The following is a 21,039-nucleotide window of genomic DNA, read 5'->3' as shown; positions in this document are numbered from 1 at the left end:
CAGTTTGCTTTCCTGCCGCAGTCCGGGCCCACATTAATTCTCTTCACTTGTGAGTGAGCACACACAAGTTCCCCGGGCACGATCCTTCCATCTGTTTCCCCGGGGGAGTCCAGTTTTTCAACGATTAACCTCCCAGCCAAGGGGCGGAGGGAAGGTGGCGGGATGGAGGGAGTGGGGCGGGGAGAGGCGTTTTGCACGTTCAAAGGCACCAAAATTAGCTGCCGACGCTAAACGGGTTTACTTTCCTCGGTTTTTGACAAACAAATGCAGTGGGATGCCTGCTCGGCCGACTGCCGCCCCGGCCCCGAGCCCTGGGCTCACTCCTCAGCCTGCTGCCGAGTTTCGCTCCGCAGTCCTGCGCGGCATCCGCCGAGCTTCGCCCCCTTGCCCAGGTCTGCAGATGGATGGATGCTGGGCAGGCTTCCTTCCCCTGGTCGGGTTAACGCCGGCTTAGGCTAAAGCCCCAAAGCTCCCACGTTGGGCCTCCGGTTTATCAGCCCGCCCCCACCACCACTACCAAAGGACGTGCCCCTTTGGTAGTGTGTCGGGGCTCCCAGCCCAAGCGAGGGGGAGGACACCTCCCTATCCCCTCCTCCCCATCCGCGCGGCGGCTCGGGGTTTTACTGCAGCAGCCGGAGGTGACAGCGACGCCTTAGCCTCCTCCGTTGCTCTCAGAGCCCCGGCTTCCCCTGCATCCGGAAAGCGCCCCCTCCAGAGAGGCTGGTCCCCGGAGAAGTGCTAACGAGCTGCAGAAAACCAAATTTAAAACTGTAGAAGTCGCTGGGCTGCATTCCTCCGAGGACGAGCCTGATCGCCCAGGACTGAGAGTGGCAGCGTGTGGGAAGTTGGGACCGTAGAGCAAGGGGGGAGGGGAGTGGTGCAGCCGGCATTCTCTTCTGGAAGGAATCGCTGGGAGCAGTGCTGTTGGACACAAGTTTGCGTGGGAGTGTTTTCCTTTTGTCAATAATTAATCACCGGAATCAGTCTGGCAGAATTGGAGTTTTAGCAATAGTGCAGAGGGCGGGGCCGAACACCTAACTCCAGGACGCTCAGAGCCACCCGGCGCAGTGGGAAGCTGGCAGCAGCTGGGGAGGAGCCAAAGCCTGGGTGCTCACCTAAGCCGCAGGGAGATACACCCAACCGGGAGGTAAGCATCTTCCAAAATATATGCTTGAACGCTAAAGCAGATTTAGTAAGATAGAATTCCTGCCTTTGCAGGGGGAAAATTAATCCTAGCTTTAATGCAATTTATCAGTTTATTATTTAACTGCATTAAAAAATTAAGGATTGAATGGGTTTTTCCATTTGCCTTGAACTGTTAGAAACTAAGAGGTTTCAACTCAACAGAAGCCAAACTTTATTACTGAAACTTTCCCAGCCAAAAGAAGAGAAAATTACTTCGTTAATTACTTTCAGGATTTATCTTTGTGTAGTTCAGTAACTTTTAAGGGAAATATCATTGGGAGATGCTTGGTTTCATTCTTAAATATTCTAGTTTTATGTTCTTATACAATACTTTTTTTACCCATAAAGCTACTTTAGGCAGTAATACACACAAGCCAACTGGCCAAAAAGTGACGAATTTCCAATAAGGAATACATTTTAACGTTTTCTCACGATTATTAAGCAATACGTATTCTCTCAAAGATGATGATGTGATTATTTATAACTAACCAGACTTTAAACCCCAAGAGAAAGGAATAGTCAACTTCACCATGGAGGTGGGGGTGTGAGGAATAGGAAGAAAAGGGTTTTAGATATGAGCAGAGTCTCAACTAAAAGTGATATTCAACTGGTTGGCGATTAATATATAGGAGTTCAGCCCTTGATTCTATAAAGAATTTGAAGAATTGTTAAATGTAAATCTTAGCCCTAAAACTACAAATAAATTCATCAGGGAAATGGGGAAAGTTGTTTTTCGAAAAGACATATAGTGGTGTGGTAGTTCTTTTGAATTAATGAAGAAATGTATGGTCATTTTTGCCTATGAACTTTTCAGATTAATGCATAGAACTAATGAGGTTTTCATAACTTGATTTGCACATTGTAACTATTCCTATGCTTTTAAAAACAGGCATCATTTTGATAAATTTCAATGGCGGTGATGGCCTTCTACACAGATTACTAGAGCAGCAATAAGCTCTCATCTGAAATGCACTATCACCCTCATTGTTCAAATATTTCCATTCAACTATTTAATAGCAATAAATTAAAAATGGTTTGTCAGACCAAATACATTTGGATACAAAGTTGAAAGTCAACCAGTCCTCAACTTCAATCAGTTTTCTTAATCCACTGTTTATAAACTTGCAAATACTTATATAAAAACTGCCCTTCATAATTCTGTATCTACTATGTCAGCATAAACTATTTTGCCACCAAGTATACAAGGTGAAACACTTTCTCTAAAAAATTATCCAAATGGAACTCAACTTCCAGAATGGTGTGTAAGGAGCTCCATGAACCTACTCCTTAGCAAAACATCAATTGGTAAAGAGTATACATCAGCAACTAGTTAGTCTTTAGAAATTGTCCTGAGGAAATATAACGGATGAAGAAAACTTTATTCAAGACAGTCTACTAAAATTCAGTAAGAGCAGCAAGAGTGTGAGGCATTTGAGCCGCAACCCAGTCCCGGCCCACCTCCAGCTATGGGACCATGTTCCACTCTGGATGGGTGCCGCTGAGAACACAGGACTCCCTCTCAACTTGGATCCTAGTCTAGGGCTATGGTATATCCCTGAGAAAAGCAGGCTGCCGGCATCTTACCACCCCAGCTTTGTGTCGCAAAAGTCCTTTTCTAGACTGGAGCAGGCGAGAGGTCTGAGGCTCTTCCTCCAACTATCCCCGATTCTTAAGGCCTGTGAGGAAAAACTCAACATCTAAAAGACAAATAAGCCATTTGAAAACGGGCAAGGGAATTGAATAGACATTTCTCCAAAGAAGACGTACAAACAGCCAATCAACACACGAAAAAGTGCTTACTATCAGTAGTCATTAGGGAAATGAAGATCAAAAGCATAAGACACCATTTCACACCGACCAAAGTGCCATAATAAGAAACAAACAAAAAAAACCCAGATAACAGTTATTGGAGAGGAGGTAGAGAAATTGGAATCATCATACACTGCTGGTGGGAATGTAAAATGGTGAGCTGCTATGGCAGCTAGTTTGGTAGCTCCTCAAAAAGTTCAATATAGAGTAACCGTATAATCCAGCCCCATTCCACTTTTAGCTGTATATCCAAGAGAATTAGAATGTGTGTCCACGTAAGAACGTATACACAAATGTTTGCAGCACCATGACTCAACATAGCCAAAAATGAAAACAATCTAAGTGTTCATTGACTGAAAAATGGATAAAGTATGATACAGAATGGAACAACGGAATATTATCCAGCAATAAAAAGGAATGAAGTACTGATACTTGTTACAGCATGGGTGAACATCGAAAAGATTACGCTAAGTGGAAGAAGACCATATATTGTATGATTCCATCTGTGTTCCATATCCACAATAGGCAATCCTGTAGCCAGAAAGGAAGGGTGGAATTGTAGAAGAATAGAGGACAACTGGGGCACCTGGGTGGCTCAATTGGTTAAGTGTCCGACTTCGGCTCAGGTCATGATCTCGCAGTTTGTGAGTTCAAGCCCCGCGTCAGGCTCTGTGCTGACAGCTTTCTCAGAGCCTGGATGCTGCTCTGGATTCTGTCTCCCTTTCTCTCTGCCCCTCCTCCGCTTACACTCTGTCTCTGTCTCTCTCAAAAATAAATAAACATTAAAAAAAATTTTTTTAAAGAATAGGGGACAACTGCTAAAGGATACAGGTATCTTGTTGGGGTGATGAAAATGGTCTAAAATTGACTGGTGATGTTTATATAACTGTGAGCATACTAAAAACCATTGAATTATATACTTTAAATGGGTGAATTACATGTTAATAAGACTTTTTTAAAAAATAAATTAGCCAAGATATTAAAAGAACAGATGGATTTAGAATTTGGACTTCATGAATCCCCACGTACCAGTAGATGTATAGTTTATATGAGGCTTTCTCCCAAGGACCACACTGAAATATATGACATAATTAAGAGTGGCACAGGTGTTACAGGGCTATGTGATTTGCGTATGTTTGCAAACCCACCAAGCTTTCTTCTGTTTAGAAATAAGTCAAGTGTCATTAAGGCAGGCCTAGAGAGAATTGGCTTGCAAATCCCCTACCTTTTTGGACTCACCAACCTACTCTATTAATTTAAGCCCAATGAAGCCAGTTGTTCCTCCCACTTCTAGATAAATCTAATCCTTTATCAGTTCTTCAGGCCACTTATTGAAAGAGGCCACACTAAGTGAGAGGAGGTTACTAAATCTCAGCCAAAAGTGAACTTTGTTACTCAGATTAGCCCAGTCTCGCTTACACTGGATTGGGCCCGGAAGTAGGAGTCTTGGGAGGAAAGGACGAGCTGGGGCAGCCACTAGGGTCCTCAAAGCACACTGACATGTCACTGCTGGGAAGCATCTCCTGTGATTGTGACAGTCTCAAATACAGGAGAAGCTCTCAAATAATTAATGGACTGCCTGATCTGGTCCTAAGAACCATGGAATTGGATGACAGCGTTTTGTCCAGAAATAAGAATATAAAATTGGTGAGTCTGAGTTTCGTTTGGCTGGTAAGCAGCACCTCAACTTGCTGCTAGAAACAGTTATAAGTACACTCAGACAAACCACGCCCCTACCCTTAGCTGTAGGGACTCAAGTAAGTCTGCCTGCTTCAGGAAAACTCAAGATTTTCCATTCTTATCAGCACAGACTGATCCTTCCATGTATGTTTATTTTTTTTAACTTTCTTAAGTGTTTATTTATTTGAGAGAGAGGGAGAGTGCGCATGCACATGCACAGAAGACTGTCAGAGAGAGAAGGAAACAGAGAATCCCAAGTAGGCTTCGCCCTGTCAGTGCACAGCCTGACACAGGGCTCGATCTCATGAAACATGAGATCATGACCTGAGCTGAAATCAAAAGTCAGACGCTTAACCACATGAGCCATCCAGGCGCCCCATGCCATGTATGTTTAGAAGAGCATATCATGCTGATAAAAATGGGTTCTATGTGACTTTTGACCATCAAAGTTTTGTAGAGGTCCTTTTGTCATATTTTAGCCAATTAGAATTTTTAAAAAAAATTTTTTTAATGTTTATTTGCTTCTGAGAAACAGAGAGAGACAGAGCATGCGCAGGGGAGGAGGAGAGAGAGAGAGGGAGACACAGAATCCAAAGCAGGCTCCAGGCTCTGAGCTGTCAGCACAGACCCCAACACAGGGCTCAAACTCACGAACCATGAGATCATGACCTGAGCCGAAGTCAGATGCTTAACTGACTGAGCCACCCAGGCACCCTGCCAATTAGAAGATTTATATAAAATAATTGTAACTGTAAATGTCCAACCAGTTGTCTATAAATTAAATATATGTAAAAAAAAAACCCTTGATCACAGTTATTATTTATTAATATTACTTTGATCAGGATTAATAATTCATTTATCCAACAGATATTTATCGTGCACCTATCCTGTGCCAGAACAACTCTAGGCCCTGAATGAGTAATAAACTAAGCTCCCTTGAGGAGCTTAAATTCTAGAGGGGACATCAGCCATTTAAAGAATTATTTTAAAATAATAATTATTATAATAAGTGAATTTTATAGCATATGAGCAGAGAAAAGGGCTCTGGAGAAAAATTAACCAGGGAAGGGAATGAAATGAGGTGCAGTTTTAAACTGTGGCATCAAGCTAGGAAGTAAAATTATATAATTAGATAACGTAAAGATTGTATACAAACTTGGCCACATGTCTCTGAGATAGACCATGAAGATTCCCCCTGGGAGTCTTGGTTTCCCCTTCCCATCAGCATTATTTTGCTACCTTAGATTTGCTGCTGTTTCAATAAGGAAAATATTAGCCTCAACAAATTCCAAGCAAGTACAAGGAAGACATAGCTAATACCAGCTCTAAAGAACTATAACCTAAATAAAACACCACCTTATGATAACAAAAATTCTCATTGAAGGAAATCATTAGCCTGGGCTTTCGGTTTTCTTTTGCCTTTCTCTTTTGCTTTGCCCTGGATTCTTGTAGTCTGCCAGAGGACTGTGTGGTAAATAATTAAGAACTGCTCTCCCGAAGTTAACATCTTTTTGAAGAGTGAGAGGGTAGGGGAGAGGTTGAGGGGAAGAAAATTTTCAGGCCAACTTGGAGAGGTGAAAGGAGAACAGATCTTTCAAAATTAGAGAACAGAGCATGGAATCCCACAGATCACTTGATAAAAGGTGGGGGAAAGCAACTAGAGTGTCCACTTAGCTGGACTGTCCCAGAATCTCTACTCAAGTCACCTGTTTTAAAAGATACCTGAGGACACATTGTTCAGTAAAATACAATGGGTGTGGCAGCTTTCCTGGAATAGAGCTTTTAGAAAATGGCTTAAAAGAGAGCAGGGACTTGATTTTTTTAAGTCAAAAAAAGAGCATTTATTTCAGGCTTAGAGGAGAAGAATTTAAGCATGTTCAGAGTCAAGTTAGAAATAAGTCAAAAGAATCCCTCCCTGTTGGGGCGCATGGGTGGTTCAGTTGGTTGAATGGCCAACTCTTGATTTCAGCTCAGGTCATGATCCCCGGGTCTCAAGCCCCGAGTCGGGCTCCTTGCTGACCATGGAGCCTGCTTAATTCCCTCTCCCTCTGCCCCTCTTCCTCACTTGCATGCTCTCTCTCTGTAGAAAGTGGCCAGAGGAGAGTGACCGTGTCAGTCTTATTCACAGTTTATATCTCCAGCATACTCTTGGTGAATAGTTGATTGGATGGATGGATGGATATGTAGATTAATGATCTGCCAGGTTAAGATCAAAGGTGTTTGCACAAAGAGACAGTATAGCAAGAGTGGTTAAGAGTTGTGTACTCTACATTAGTTGTGAGACTTTGCACCAGCTTTTAAATTTCCCAGTGTCTCAGTTTCCTCATTTGTGAAACAGTTATAGAAATAGTGCCTCCATTATAGTGTTATTAGGCGAACTACATAAGGCAATACATATAAAGTGGTTAGCAAAGTTCTGGGACGTAAGTTGTTCAATAAATACTCCCTGTGATTGTTACCAAAATAGAATGGTAGTTTCCTGGGTGACAGTTTGCTATTTAAACATTGCATCCCTACCTTTTCAGCTCCATTAGAAGAGCAAAGGTTGTCAAGTAGGAATTCCAAGCTAATGTGATCATTTTGAGTTCAAGATCTCTGAAAAGATTCAAAAGTGAATTTGGGAATTAATAGAAGTAGAATATTGAACAAATAAATTAAAAGGACTAGCAAAAGAAAGAAGGAAACAAGCTTAAAATGTTACTTCCATGGCAATTTTTCTGGAGCAATAATAACTCTACTGTCCTCACACCCAGACCTCTTCTTTAGGTGACCAAAGTGCCAGCTCATCCCTGTTCTGCAACATGCTTGTGCCTCATAGAATGTCATGCCCCACAGGCATCAATAAATGTTTGCTCAGCAGAAGAAAGAAAAGTGAAAACAAAATTTGAAGTTGAGTCTTATCTAAACCTAGAGAGTGTGGGGTACCTGGGTGGCTCAACTGGTTAAGCATCTGTCTTCTGCTTAGATCATGATCTCACAGTTCGTGGGTTCAAGCCCCGCATCAGGCTCTGTGCTGATAGCTCAGAGCGTGGAGCCTGCTTCTGATTCTGCATCTCTCTCTCTCTCTCTGCCCCTCCCCAGCTTGTGCTCACTCATGCTCTCTATCAGAAATAATAAATGAATAACTTTTAAAAAATAAATAAATAAACCTAAAGAGTGTTATAGTATCTTTTTCATTTCTTTTGAAAATCGAATAATCCGTTTTTTGTGTGAGATCTTTAGTCAGAATTATCATAGTATCTCCTCATAGACAGTTCCCTCTTACCTTCTAACTGAGGCCAAAGGCCGGCCTATGACCAACCTATGGAAACCCAGCGTCTTTACTGCCTCCTTCTACTTCTGTCAGAGAGAATTCACACTGTCTCTTTCCTAACCATGGAGGAATGTCATGTTTTTCATCTTCTGTTAAGAATAGTAAACTGCTTGCCCCTTACTAACCCATCAACTGGGGAGTCGTTTTTAAGTAAAATCAGCTTAGAATTGCTTTACTGATGGGAAAAAATAGGCATAGAAAGAATACATAACTGACCCAAATACTTCAGTTACCAACTCTTTATTCCTCGAGGTTGCAGATACTTTACTCCACAAGGGAGATCTTGGTCCTTCAATTTTTAATAAGATATTTTATTGACTAAAATTTTAAACAAAGAAAATAAATCAATCAGGTTGCCCTAGTTCTGGTTTCGAAGGGCAGGAAAATCAGGTTATAATTTAGGACAAAGGAGTTGTTCCACAGGTTTCCTCCATTTAGGAGAAAACAAACATTGATGCAAACACAAAAGAGGTGATATGGTACCCCTGTGAACTTCCGGAGTGAAGTCTTTCTCCTAGACTCATGGGAGTCACCATTTGACCCACTTAGCTCATATGTCTCTGAAGGGTCCAGTAGAGTCACTTGAAAGGAATCTCTTTGGATTGGAAATAAGATGCATGTAGAAAATAAGAGGAACAGGTAATAAATGTGATTAAAGTTATTCTCTCTGAGCCCTTACTCTCTGAGCTCCCTGAAGCATCCTTTACCAATGTTGTGTTTGCTGTATCACCTTCACAGCAACGCAGAGATAATCATTTTTGTGCTACTGACAACCTAACCGATGTTCCCAGAGGTTAAACAACATTCTGAATATCGCACAATAGCAAACTCCAGTTTGCCAATTTCAAAACCCACACTTTTGTTATGGCAAAAAAACAATTTAATGAAGCAAATCATTCTCTAGTGGGATATTGAATTCTGTTGTAGAAATAAGATCTTAGATTTGATGAAATCTTAGTAATTTCTTCTTAAAACCTTCCTGCTGATTGGTAACAACCCTCAGAAGGTGTGGTTCAGTCTCTGCTTGAACAGTTTCCCTAATGGAAATCTCACTCCTTCAACCAGGCAATCGTTTCCCCTTTAGATAGCTCTTATTGTTTAAAGTTTTTCCTGAGATTCACCTCTGAAAACAATAAAGCAATTCCAAACCTTCACCTCCATGATAGCCTGTAACACATTTAAAACACAAGTTTCTCTCTCTCCAAATCTTCTCTCAATGTTGCCTTTGAAAACCTTCCAGACATTCTCTATCTAACTTTCTTTGGCTGTGCTCAACCTGCCGCAGTAACCGCTCATACCAGCTGGAAAAAAGATGCTGATCAAAGCAAAGAGTTGCAGCCCCCTCTTGTCATCCACGGCACAGTACTTCTGTAGATACAGAAGAATATTGGCACTGCAGTCTGAATGTATCCCCCCAAAATCCATGTTGAATCGGAACCCCCAAAGTGATTAGGAGGTAGGGGCCCTTCAGAGGTGCTTAGGTCATAAGAATGGAGCCCCCTCATGAATGGGATTAGTGATCATATAAAAGAGGCTCCAGAGAGATCTCTTGCCCCTTCCACCATGTAAGGACATGTTAGAAAGTGCCAGCTATGAACCGGGAAGAGGGCCTTCACCAGAAAGACAGTGATGCTGGCACCTTGATCTTGGACTTAGTCTCCAGAACTATAAGAAATAAATCACTATTGTTTATAAGCTACCCAGATTGTGGCATTCTATAAAAGCCCAAATGGGCTGAGACAATTAGATCACTTTTATTTGCCAACCTTTCCACAACACTAATGGCTCATAATGAACTTGAAGTCAATTTAAATTCTTTAGTGTTTTTTACTTGAACTGATCATAGGCCACATTTCCCTCCATCTTACCCTTGGACAATTAACTATTTTTTCAGGGTTTTTTTTTTTAAGTTTATTTATTTATTTTGAGAGCAAGAACTCCTGTACATGAGTAGGGGGAGGGGGCAGAGAGAGAAGAGAGAGAGAATCCCCAGCAGGCTCTGAACTGTCAGCATGGAGACTGACATGGGGCTTGATCCCACGATCTGTGAGATCATGATCTGAGCTGAAAGCAAGAATCAGACGCTTAACTGACTGAGCCACCCAGGTACCCCCAACTGACTTTTTGAACTGAAGAACACGACTTTATATTTCCCCCAAAGTTTGACCATACTTGGAACTCTGTAATCTGCTGTATTTTACAACTCCACCCCATAACTTGGACTTATCTGCAAATTGTCTTTTTCTTCCTTTCTTTCTCTCTCTTTCTTTCTTTTGCTTTCTTGCTTTCATGTCTATTTATTTTTGGGAGACAGACAGAGCGTGAGTGGGGGAGGGAGAGAGAGAGAGAGAGAGAGAGAGAGAGAGAGAGACAGAATCCCAAGCAGGCTCCAAGCTCTAAGCTGTCAGCATAGAGCCCAACACAGGGCTTGAATCCCAAATTTATGTTACTTTACCAATTATGAAGCTCTTTCACAAACATTTCATATGATTCTTACAACTACCCTGTAAATGAGATACTTTTGTCATTCTATATGTGAGGACAAAGATTCAGAAAGACTGTCTGACTTGCCAAATGTGACACAGCTAATAAATAAGAAATTAAGAAACAAGCCTTAGGCCTTCTGACTCTGTTTCCAGTGACTTTTCAAAACCTGATTTTAAATACAATAATTAACATCACCTCTTTCCTTTTTCTACAACCTCCCTGCCCCCCACATGGATATCAACAGAGACTAATTAAAATCAAAAAACATCCTCTACAAACAAAATCTCGCTCAGAAACCCACTACGTAAAGCAGATTACAAGCTGGTTGCTCTGCTAGAAGAGAGGTATAAGCCTCTTAGCCTCTAACTCTGTCCCAGTTGGGACCTCCCCTAAACCCTGCTATGGATGGTAATGTGGCACCTTATAGTCCTCCAAGTACATTCAGATGTCACTAGCCAATGGCATGTTCTCAAACTGTAACCTTCTCTAAGAATAATTTTTAAAGTATGGCTAACTTTTCATGCCTTATTTTTATAATACAATCTAGAATTTTGTGGGAAATCATTTAGCAGGATGGAACAGAATTGTTTTGACATGGAACAGAATTGTCTTATTTATTTATTTTTAGATTTTATTCATTTTTTTAAATTTATTTTGGGGGTGCCTGGGTGGCGCAGTCAGTTAAGCGTCCGACTTCAGCCAGGTCACGATCTCGCGGTCTATGAGTTCGAGCCCCGCGTCGGGCTCTGGGCTGATGGCTCGGAGCCTGGAGCCTGTTTCCGATTCTGTGTCTCCCTCTCTCTCTGCCCCTCCCCCGTTCATGCTCTGTCTCTCTCTGTCCCAAAAATAAAAAATAAAAATAAATAAAAATAAAAAAAAAAAAAAACGTTGGAAAAAAAATTTATTTTAAAGAGAGAGAGAGCATGCGCATGTGGAGGAGAGGGGCAGAGAGAGGGAGAGAGAAAATCTCAAGCAGGCTCCATGCTCAGCGCAGAGCCTTTCGCATGGCTTGACCCCGTGACCCTGGGATCATGAACTGAGCCAAAATTAAGAGTTGGACACACAACTAACTGAGCCACCCAGGCACACCAACATGGAACAGAATTGTTTTAAAGTTTGAAGGCAACTTTGGGTTAATTCCCATCTTTATTTCACAGATGAAGAAACAGCAACCCAGAGAAGAGAAGTAACCCACACAGGATCATTCCTTAGAGGCACAAGGGCAAGAACCCAATCTGGACCCTCCCTGGCAGGTAAATTCTTCCAATTAGAGCATGGAATCGCTCTTTTAGAAATCTGACCCTTTTGAAACAATATGACATCTTTAATAACATGGAGCTTCTGGTTCTCACATAAGCAACCAACAAACATTTATTATACACTTGATATTACAATGGCATTTAAGATAATATAAAGGAATAAAATGTGGCAATTAGCTTTAGTAATGAGGCCTTGAAGCAGCCGTTCTCAGTTTACAGACATCAAGGCCCCTTTGAAGTGTAGGTAGAAAATGTTTATGCAAAATTTGCAAACATTTTAAGGGGTTTATAGATGCACCCCACCACCGAGTGCTTAACCTCCAGGTGAGGAACCTCTCGCCAGCTCAGTACAAGTGCCAGGGTCAGGACTGTATAGCTCCAACTACTTTCTTATTTATGGGTCTGCTGGTTAAAGGCTGCTTCTGTTTCAGTATCCTTCATCTTTTATTTAAATGGAGCCGCATCCTATCCTGAAGACCTTTGATACAAGAGAGGAGTAAATGTCTTAGTATCTAATTAACTAGATGGGACAAATTGAGAAATATAAAATGAAAACATTTTCTTTCCAAAATGTTAACTGTGAAAGTGAGGATGATCCATGCTTATAATGGGACATTCATTTCCCTTCTGTTTCTTTAATTTTTAAGAAAGTAAGAAAAGAAAAGAAAAATAAACCTAGATTTCGACTAGTTGCCTGGCTACTTTTATGAAATCTATGGTAAACGGGAAAAAGAGTAGGGGTGGGGACAAAAAGAAATAGATTTATCTTCTAAATTGATTGTTTCTTAATCCTTCCCTTTGCCATAATGTTTTCAGAGATTGATGATCCTGAAATGGTTGGCCACAATTTCTTCATTTCAAAATAATTTGGGAAGTTCCAATATTACCTTAAAGTTATTGATAATGAGGCCTGATTTTCAAATTCAAAAAACACTCCTTGGACATTAGCATGTACAGAGCATTGTCACAGGAAGCAAGTGCAGTGTGACAGAAAGACCACTTTGGAGTGAGAGAATCCTAGGACTGAATCCCACTGTCATTTCCTCCTTGGCTTTAGACAATGAGCAAGGTACAAAAAGATAACGAACTTCAGTTTTCTTTTTTTTTCTTTTTTTTTTTTAACGTTTATTTATTTTTGAGAGACAGAGAGAGACAGAGAACAAGCACGGGAGGATCAGAGAGAGAGGGAGACACAGAATCTGAAGCAGGCTCCAGGCTCTGAGCTGTCAGTACAGAGCCTGACGCAGGGCTCAAACCCATGAACCGTGACATCATGACCTGACCCGAAGTCAGTTGCTTAACCTGAGCCACCCAGGCACCCCTCAGTTTTTGTATCTTTAAAATGAGGTGATGTATTTTTTATCTCCTTTTGACAGCCACACCAGAACTGAATAAATGTACTAGAGAAGAATCTCTCTAAAAGTGGCCTCTAATGTGATAACTGATAAAGTTCAGATGATTTGTCTTACAGATGAGCTCATTCTCTTTTAATCTATGCCTGGTGTCCATAGCTAAGGCTATGATTAGTAGGATTAGTATAGTGTATAGTGTGTAGAATATAGTGTGTAGTCTAGTGTGTAGTAATCATAACAGTTAATGTTCATTTAGCCCTTCTTATGTATTATTCTAATACCTTACACGTTTTCATCTTGCCAGAAATTTTATGATGTTCTATTATGATTTCTAATTTCCAGTTGAGGAAACTGAGTTGGAGTGGGTAACTTAGCCAGGATCAAAGCCAGACATGATCCAGAGCCAGAGCTCCATACTCACCACACTGCCTCTCAGTGAGATTCTCACCCAGCTCCTCGTGTGGTCACCGTGAGACTTTTGCCCTCAGTTTCTTCATCCTTCATCACTTAAGTTAAGCATCTAGCCAGTGCCTGCTGCAGTGGTACCTAATAAATGTTTCTGTTCCCTGAAGAGAGTTCCACATTATAAAATTCTAGGGTTTTTAAAGAGCTCTTAATTTGTTTCCCAGGGCTGTGGTAACAAAGTACTACAACGTTGGTGGCTTAAAATAAGAGAAATATATTCTCTGATAGCTCTGGAGGCTAGGAGTCTGAAATCAATGTGTCAGCAGAGCCACACTCCCTCCAACGGCTTTAGGGAACATTTTTCCTCTGTACCTCCCTTGCTAGAATTTTAGCTACAAAGACCCTTTTCCCAAATAAGGTCACATTCACAAGTTCCAAGATGTGGACATATCTTTTTGGGGATCCACCACTCTTAGGGGATTCCCTCTGGTATTCTTGACCAACAAGCCCTCATTTATACAAAGAGGGAAAAGAATATTTCATCTCACCCAGTTTAGGTGTATAGTTAAATTGGTTATAAAATCTGCCAGTTGAAAATATTTTTCTTAATGTACCCACTTGCCGCTAACCTTCTCACATTTACTTGAACATCAGCAAAGTTCTTAGGAAACGAATAAGCGTTACCCATTTAAAAGAACAAGCGTGGAGCTCAGCGCTTCTCCACTTTTCACTAGAATCACACAAGGCATCCGTGCACCTGGAGAATAAAGCCAGCAATAATATGTCCACATACTAGGAGAATGAGAAATCCACTTGGCTCAATTGTCAACAAGAATTTTTTCTTTTAGTATGTCATTTAAATAACTCAATTCTAAGTACAAGATCATAAGATCTAATTAGAGTAATTTAATTTACTAAAAGCAACAACATTTTCTGACATAACTCTATAAACACCTGCCTTTCCTTTCTCCCCTTCTCATTTTACCCCTCCAATTCCTATCCCAGAAACTAGCTGACCTAGAATCCCAACCAACTCAGTAGGGAAATGCCCCTGGATCTGGGGGTTGGCAGAGAAGATACCTCAACAATGCTATGTCAATCTCCATGACGCTTGGAGTCAGCCTGGCTTTCCACTCATTTGCCTAAAAGCAGTGATAACTGAGACACGGAAGTAGCTCAGTTGAGGGCAGTGAAAAGGCAGCAGACCATATTACTACTGTCACAAAAATTACACCTTTGGGAATTCAGTGTTAGTGGTCACCAAAATAAGAAAAATACCGAACTCATCACCAGGAGCATTCCAGACAGTATGATAAGAAGTAAAAAAATAAGCCAGAAGAATGAGAAGGGGGAGGGAGCAGAGGAGGAAGAACAGAAAAATAAACAAAAACAAAGTTTTATGAGCAAATATTCAGTATTATCAAAAAAAATAAATAAATTTGCAAAGAAAACTACAGTTAGGAAACACTGTCGAAGTATCTTGGTTGCCCAGCTGCCTATGCAAACAGATTTCCTTTGACAGAACTCTGGGAACAAGTGCTCAGCAGGTATGATTTTGACACATCAGTGTTGCAGTAACTCACCTTCTTCGGCCTCAAATTGTTCCTTGGAAATAAGCTTTCTGTTTCTGATGACACATCAATTATAATGAGGATAGGTGGGGATGGATAAAGGCTTCATGGTCAGACTTCTAGCTCCTAAGAAAACAGGGTCCTTTGAAACAAACAGTAAGCAAGTAGTTCCTTTACCAAATTGTGGGTTTTATGGCTAAGAGCTGGGGAAGAAAAGAGAAAGGCAGAACTGTTATGATGCGCATGGAACACAGTTGCCTAGAAAGGGGTTTATAATGATAGTAGAAAAGTTTCAATCAAACAATTTAACCACTTTTCCACTCTTACTCCTTTGTAAGTGCTCATTGTCAAAAACGAATCAGCATATCATAATTACAGTTCCTACAAGTACTATATTCTGTATATTGTATGCCAAATTTCACTGATGCCAAGAATACACCTAAATATGTCAATCCTCCTTTCAGAAGCTTCTTTGTAGTTTGGCAGTTCCCAATTTTCCTCTTATACCCTGCAAGTCAAGAAAAAGGGAACCCCGTTGGGACCTTGCAATTATTATTTGAAGACATCGGGGTTATTCATTTACTCAGCTTTGGATAGTACATCTATGTGATTTTGCTCAACTAGTCATGCCCCACTATGAATTGAGAACCTCAATGACTTTTAATGACAAAAAACATATATTGTTCAGACTGTTTCCAAGTGTATTTTTAAATTTTAGTTCTCCATAATGTTTAGAGTTATTCATTGACATTTAAAAATTTTTTTAAGTTTATTTTTGGTGGGGGAGAGACAGAGAGAGAGAGGGAGAGAAAGAATCCTAAGCACGCTCCACACTGTCAGTACAGACCCTGACACAGGGCTCAAGCTCATGAACCATGAGATCATGACCTGAGCCAAAACCAAGAGTCAGAAACTCAACAGAATGAGCCATCCAGGTGCCCCTGACATTTAAAATTAATTGCAATAAGATACACTACACGTAACATAAAAATTTACTATCTTAACTATTTTTAAATGTACAGCTCAGTAGTGTTAGGTATATTTGCATTGCTGTGCAACCAGTTTCTGAAATGTTTTCATCTTGCAAAACTGAACATAACCATACCCATTGAACAACTCTCAGTTTCCCCCTTCCTCTAGCCCCTGGTAAGACCACCATTCTACTTTGTTTCTACGAGTTTGACTACCTTAGATATCTCCTATAAGAGAAATTATACAACATTTGTCGTGCTGTGACTGGCTTATTTCACTTGGCATAATGTCCTCAAGTTTCATCCACGTGGTAGCATGTGCCAGAATTTCCTTACTTTTTAGGGATGAATAATATTCCATTATACGTATATACTGCATTGTATTCATCCATTAATCTGCCAGTGGACATTTGAGTTGCTTCTACCTTTTGGCTCTTGCAAATAATATGGGTGTACATTTAATGACTTAATTATTTTTAATGACTTTAAGGCCACTGTTTGTGTGGCAACTCTGTTTACTTTTTACCTCTGAAAACAACTTGGCAGACCTTGGGAATAGTATCTTCAGAAGGAAAGGGCCACCCAGAAGCTATAGTCTTTCCTCTTTCCTTCTTTATAGGATAACAGGGTTTCTTCTTTAATAAAATAGTAATACAGAGGTTCATCTTAAGAAATGACATTATAGTTAAAAGCTTGGCTTAGAAGCCCTACTCTCCACTCCAGTATTGGCAGAAATAAATAGGCATACTTGCTCTTTTTCTTTTTGTTATTATTTATTTTTTAATGTTTATTTATTTTTGAGAGGGGAGGGGAGGGAGAGAGAGAGGGAGAGAAAGAGAATCCCAGACAGGCTCCATGCTGTCAGTGCAGAGCCCAACGTGGGGCTCGATCCCATGAACCATGAGATCATGACCTGAGCCAAAACCAAGAGTCAGACATTTAACCGATTAACCCACCCGGGTGCCCCACTTGCTCTTTTTCTATATGAGTAAATGAAAGGACAACAGGAATAAGACAAGATATATCATCTCCCCTAGTGCAAATTTCTCTTCTTATTGATCTACTCAACATTAATGTACTTCCTGCTCTTTTTTAGTTTTGAAATATTTATCTTCTTTTTGATAGCTACCCAACATAGAGACTGGTTTAGTATGAATTTTATTTCTTAAATTATTTTGAAATTTTCTGTTAAAGTCAAATTCCAAATTTTCTTTCCCAGGCAGATGTCCTTAATTCACAAATCCCTCTGGAATCTGTCAGCAAATGCCAAACAACAAGGATTACTTTGAAATTACAGTTACTCAATACATGCCATGCTGCCCAGTGGTCTCAGGTCTCAGTTGAGAGTTGGACTGGAAACACGTGTTTTCTATTGTTCTGCTTTTATTTAGTGTCAGTTAAATTTGGAGGTAATAAAGTTGGTCCAGATAGCCACAAAAACACTCTGCTTTCGTGTATGATTCAAACCAACACTGTACCAACAACAACTTGGCTAAACTGCTAGTGAGACTTTTTCCTTTTAGTACTATTTCAGTAACTCACTTCTAAGAACGAGAGTAGAAGACTTAGAGTAACTTTTGCCCAAAGCGGTAACATCCTTTGACTTATAATTGTTTGTTCCTTCCTCTCTGAGGAATCTAGAGAATTGTTCAAATCCATCACTTCTGGTCTGACTTCCAATATTAACCCTGGTATCAGCATGAAGAATTGGTTGCCAAAGGACGGCTGGAGCGTATTCTAAGATGGAAGGGAAATTCACATGAAAATGTTAAGCAAGGATGGAACTTTCTATGAGGTGCAGAAAACATTGGCGTCATCCACAGAAAACTTAGAGCAAGATATCTGGAAAAGTGAGAAGCCAATAAACTGCTATTATGCCTGATTCTTACATAGACATGATAGGAGGTTTTGCCATTAATCATAGGAACTTTGTGTCTTTGTGAATCAAATCATGTTCATATAAAGAAGCAGCTGTTGATTAGATCCCCAAGACAAAAACTATTACTTAAGGTTGGGCAGGGCACAGCCCACACAGTGGTATGTGGTAACCCTGCCCAAGATATTTGAAAATGTGCTTGGAGATTGCGGTGCCTTTCAAGCAGTGGTTTGTGGTCATCACTATATATGTGTGTTGTTTTATTTTTTATTTTTTCAAAAACATTACTAGGCAATCCAACTAGCAAACACAAATAAGGGTTGAGGTTTTCTTTTCCCTATAAAATATACAAAGCACTCCGTTATAGACAACCGTTATTTCACAAAGACTCTTTGAGTTTATAACAAGAAAATCTTGCAAATAGTTTAAAGCAGTACCAATTCATAAGACACAACAACAAATACTACTATGACTATGACTTCTAAAGAGCTCACAACCTATCCCTACATTCTTTACATCAGTGAGACAGACTTAGAGACAATTATGAATTATCTTTATTTTACACAGAGAAGCTGTGACCCAGAAGATTTTGGAACTTGTTCAAGGACACAAAGTAAAATGAATGAATTAATGAATGAATGATGACAAAACAGTAAAGCTGAAACAGAATTCAGGTCTTCAGATGTTCTCTCATCCTGTGATTTTTTTCTATTAGAACAATTTTTCTACCTACCAATCTTAAATTATTACTCACCTAGAGTAAGCACTTGTAAAAGCCATTTTAATGGGCTTTAAAACCACTTCACAAGTAGTTTTTTGTTCCCCACAGAGTCTGTGAACTTTTAACAGTATGAGAAGGAAAGAAAAAAAAAAGCATTTGTTACACTGAAAAAAATTTAGTACCAGCTTCTTCTTTCCTTCCTACAAAAAGACAGATTGTACTGAATTTATAAAAAACAATCTGCCTAAACCGCATTGCCTGAAAGCAGACAATGAGAATTCATCACTACCTTTTATGTACCCCACATTGTGCTGTGGAAATATTAAATAAGTACAGGTGTGATCCCTGCCCTCACCCCACTTACAATCCAGTCAGCCATCCATCCAGCCATCCAGCTCATCAGCCAGCATACAAGTATCCCACATTGCAGACAGTGGAGATAAAGAGCTGACTGGGGCATATTCACAGTTCTCAAAGACCTCATAGTCTAGGGGAGAAACAGACTGTACATGGCTAATTATAATATGGTGTAAGTGCTAAAACACTGCTCTAGTAGTAACACATAAAAGAAAGCAATATATTTCCCTTGGGAAGGGTAGTCTCTTGGGAATGTTTCATAGAAGGGAGAATATAGGAGCTAGGATTATGAAAGTAATCAGGATTATGTCTAGAAGAGAAAGGGCACAAGAGCATTTCCAGAAAAAAAAAAAAAGATGAACAAAAGCATAGAAGCTTAAGAGTAAATGGAATTTAGCAGGAGAGTTCAGAGATACTACTGGAGAGGTAGAGAAATCAAACTCTGAAGGGCCTCAGAGAAATGTTTCATATCATAGGAAATGGAGAGCCACTGAAGGGTTTCAAGCAGAGAAATTAATCTGTGATTTTAGAAAGTTAATTCCAGCAGCAGGATGGAAGATTTTAAGGTGAAAAGGAGATAAGTTGGTAGGCTATTTCATTAGTTCAAGCAAGAGATGGAGAGAATCCATAGCACTGCCCAATAAAATTTGCTGCAATGATGAAAATGTTCTACATCCATGCTGTCCCATATGGTAGCCATGAGCCACATGTGGCTACTGAGCACTAAACATTTAAATTGCCACATGTGACTAGTAGCTGCCATATTGGACAGTGCAGAGGCATCTCAGACAAGCTAGCACTTGAGTTAAGCCTTAAAGGAGGGTTTTTCCAATTGGTGTAGCTCACAATTGGGATATTTTTCAATCACCAAAGAGAATAACATGGAATACAGTAGAGCTAATCAAAGAGAATAGAATAAAAAAAAAAAGCATGCACTGCAGAATAATATTGTTGAGAGATGTTTGTTTCGGTTATGTAGCTGGGTTTGTGTGTGTGTGTGTGTGTGTGTACCCTGGATCACAATGTAAATGTACTTTCCCTCTCCATTCTGTGTAAAAATGTTTGAAAGCCATGCCTTTATGAAAGGGTATGATTTAACTATGTTCAGAGTTATTAGGAAAACGTTTCCAGAAGTGCAGAGTTTAAGTTCATTGGAGTTTAGAATAGGGAATAGGGATAACTCTGGACCTTTCAAGACTTTCTTAATTACTATTTTGCCTTCCAAAAATTAATAGACTTTATTATTTAGAACAGTTTTAGACTTACAGAAAAGTTGAGAAGATAGTACAGAGTCTCCACATGCCCTGTACCCAGTTTCCCCTACTGATATCTTACATTAGTATGACACATGTGTTACAATTAATGAGCCAATGTTGATATGCTATTCAGTAAAGCCAGTATGTTACTCATATTTCCTTGGCTTTTACCTAGTGTCCTTTTTTCCTTTCCAGGATTCCACCCGGAATAACACATTGCATCTAGTCGTTGTGTTTCCATAGGCTCCTTTGAGCTATGACAGTTTTTCACACTTAGCTTGTTTCTGATGACCTTGAGAGTTTAAGGGGTACATATTCTACAGCATGCTACTCTGTTGGAATTTTGTCTGGTGTTTTTTCTCATGATTAGACTGAGGTTGTCAGTTATTTGGGATAAAAACACAGAGGTAAAGTGCCATTTTCATGCCATGATATCATAGATACCTACCATTAACATCATTTATCACTATTGATGTTGGCCTTGATCCACTGGCTGAGGTAGTGCTAATCAGTCTTCTCCACTGTAAATTTACTTTTTTATCTCCCTTTTCAAATAGTACTCTTTGGAAGGAAATCACTCTGCTCCTTTTAAAAATGAATTACTTAATTAAAGGGAGGCTTGAACTTGGAGTAAATCATATTGAGTTCCTTCCAAAAGGAAACCTACTTCTGAGGACAGACACAGTCTCTTTTTAGATTCAGTGTCTCTCTCTGTAGCAAGCAGAATAATTTTTTCACATCTCAGATTTTCAGGTTCCTAATATGAAGCACACACACAAAAGCTGAGTGACTGACAT

General features: G+C 40.0%; 1 protein-coding gene across 1 annotated transcript in view; it reads left to right on the top strand.

The window, feature by feature from the left end:
- Positions 1 to 261: 261 nt before the first annotated feature.
- Positions 262 to 21,039, top strand: part of SPTSSB (serine palmitoyltransferase small subunit B) — a 29,522-nt gene continuing 8,744 nt past the window's right edge. Inside the window, exons 1-2 of the mRNA XM_058730405.1 lie at positions 262 to 1,147; positions 11,632 to 11,727. The gene's annotated coding sequence lies outside the window, so the exon portion shown is untranslated. The remainder of the gene's footprint in view (positions 1,148 to 11,631; positions 11,728 to 21,039) is intronic.

This window comes from Neofelis nebulosa, chromosome 5 (genome assembly GCF_028018385.1).
Source record: "Neofelis nebulosa isolate mNeoNeb1 chromosome 5, mNeoNeb1.pri, whole genome shotgun sequence".
Classification (NCBI taxonomy): domain Eukaryota; kingdom Metazoa; phylum Chordata; class Mammalia; order Carnivora; family Felidae; genus Neofelis; species Neofelis nebulosa.
Note: the sequence above shows the minus strand (reverse complement) of the source record. Positions and strands in the feature narration are given on the sequence as shown.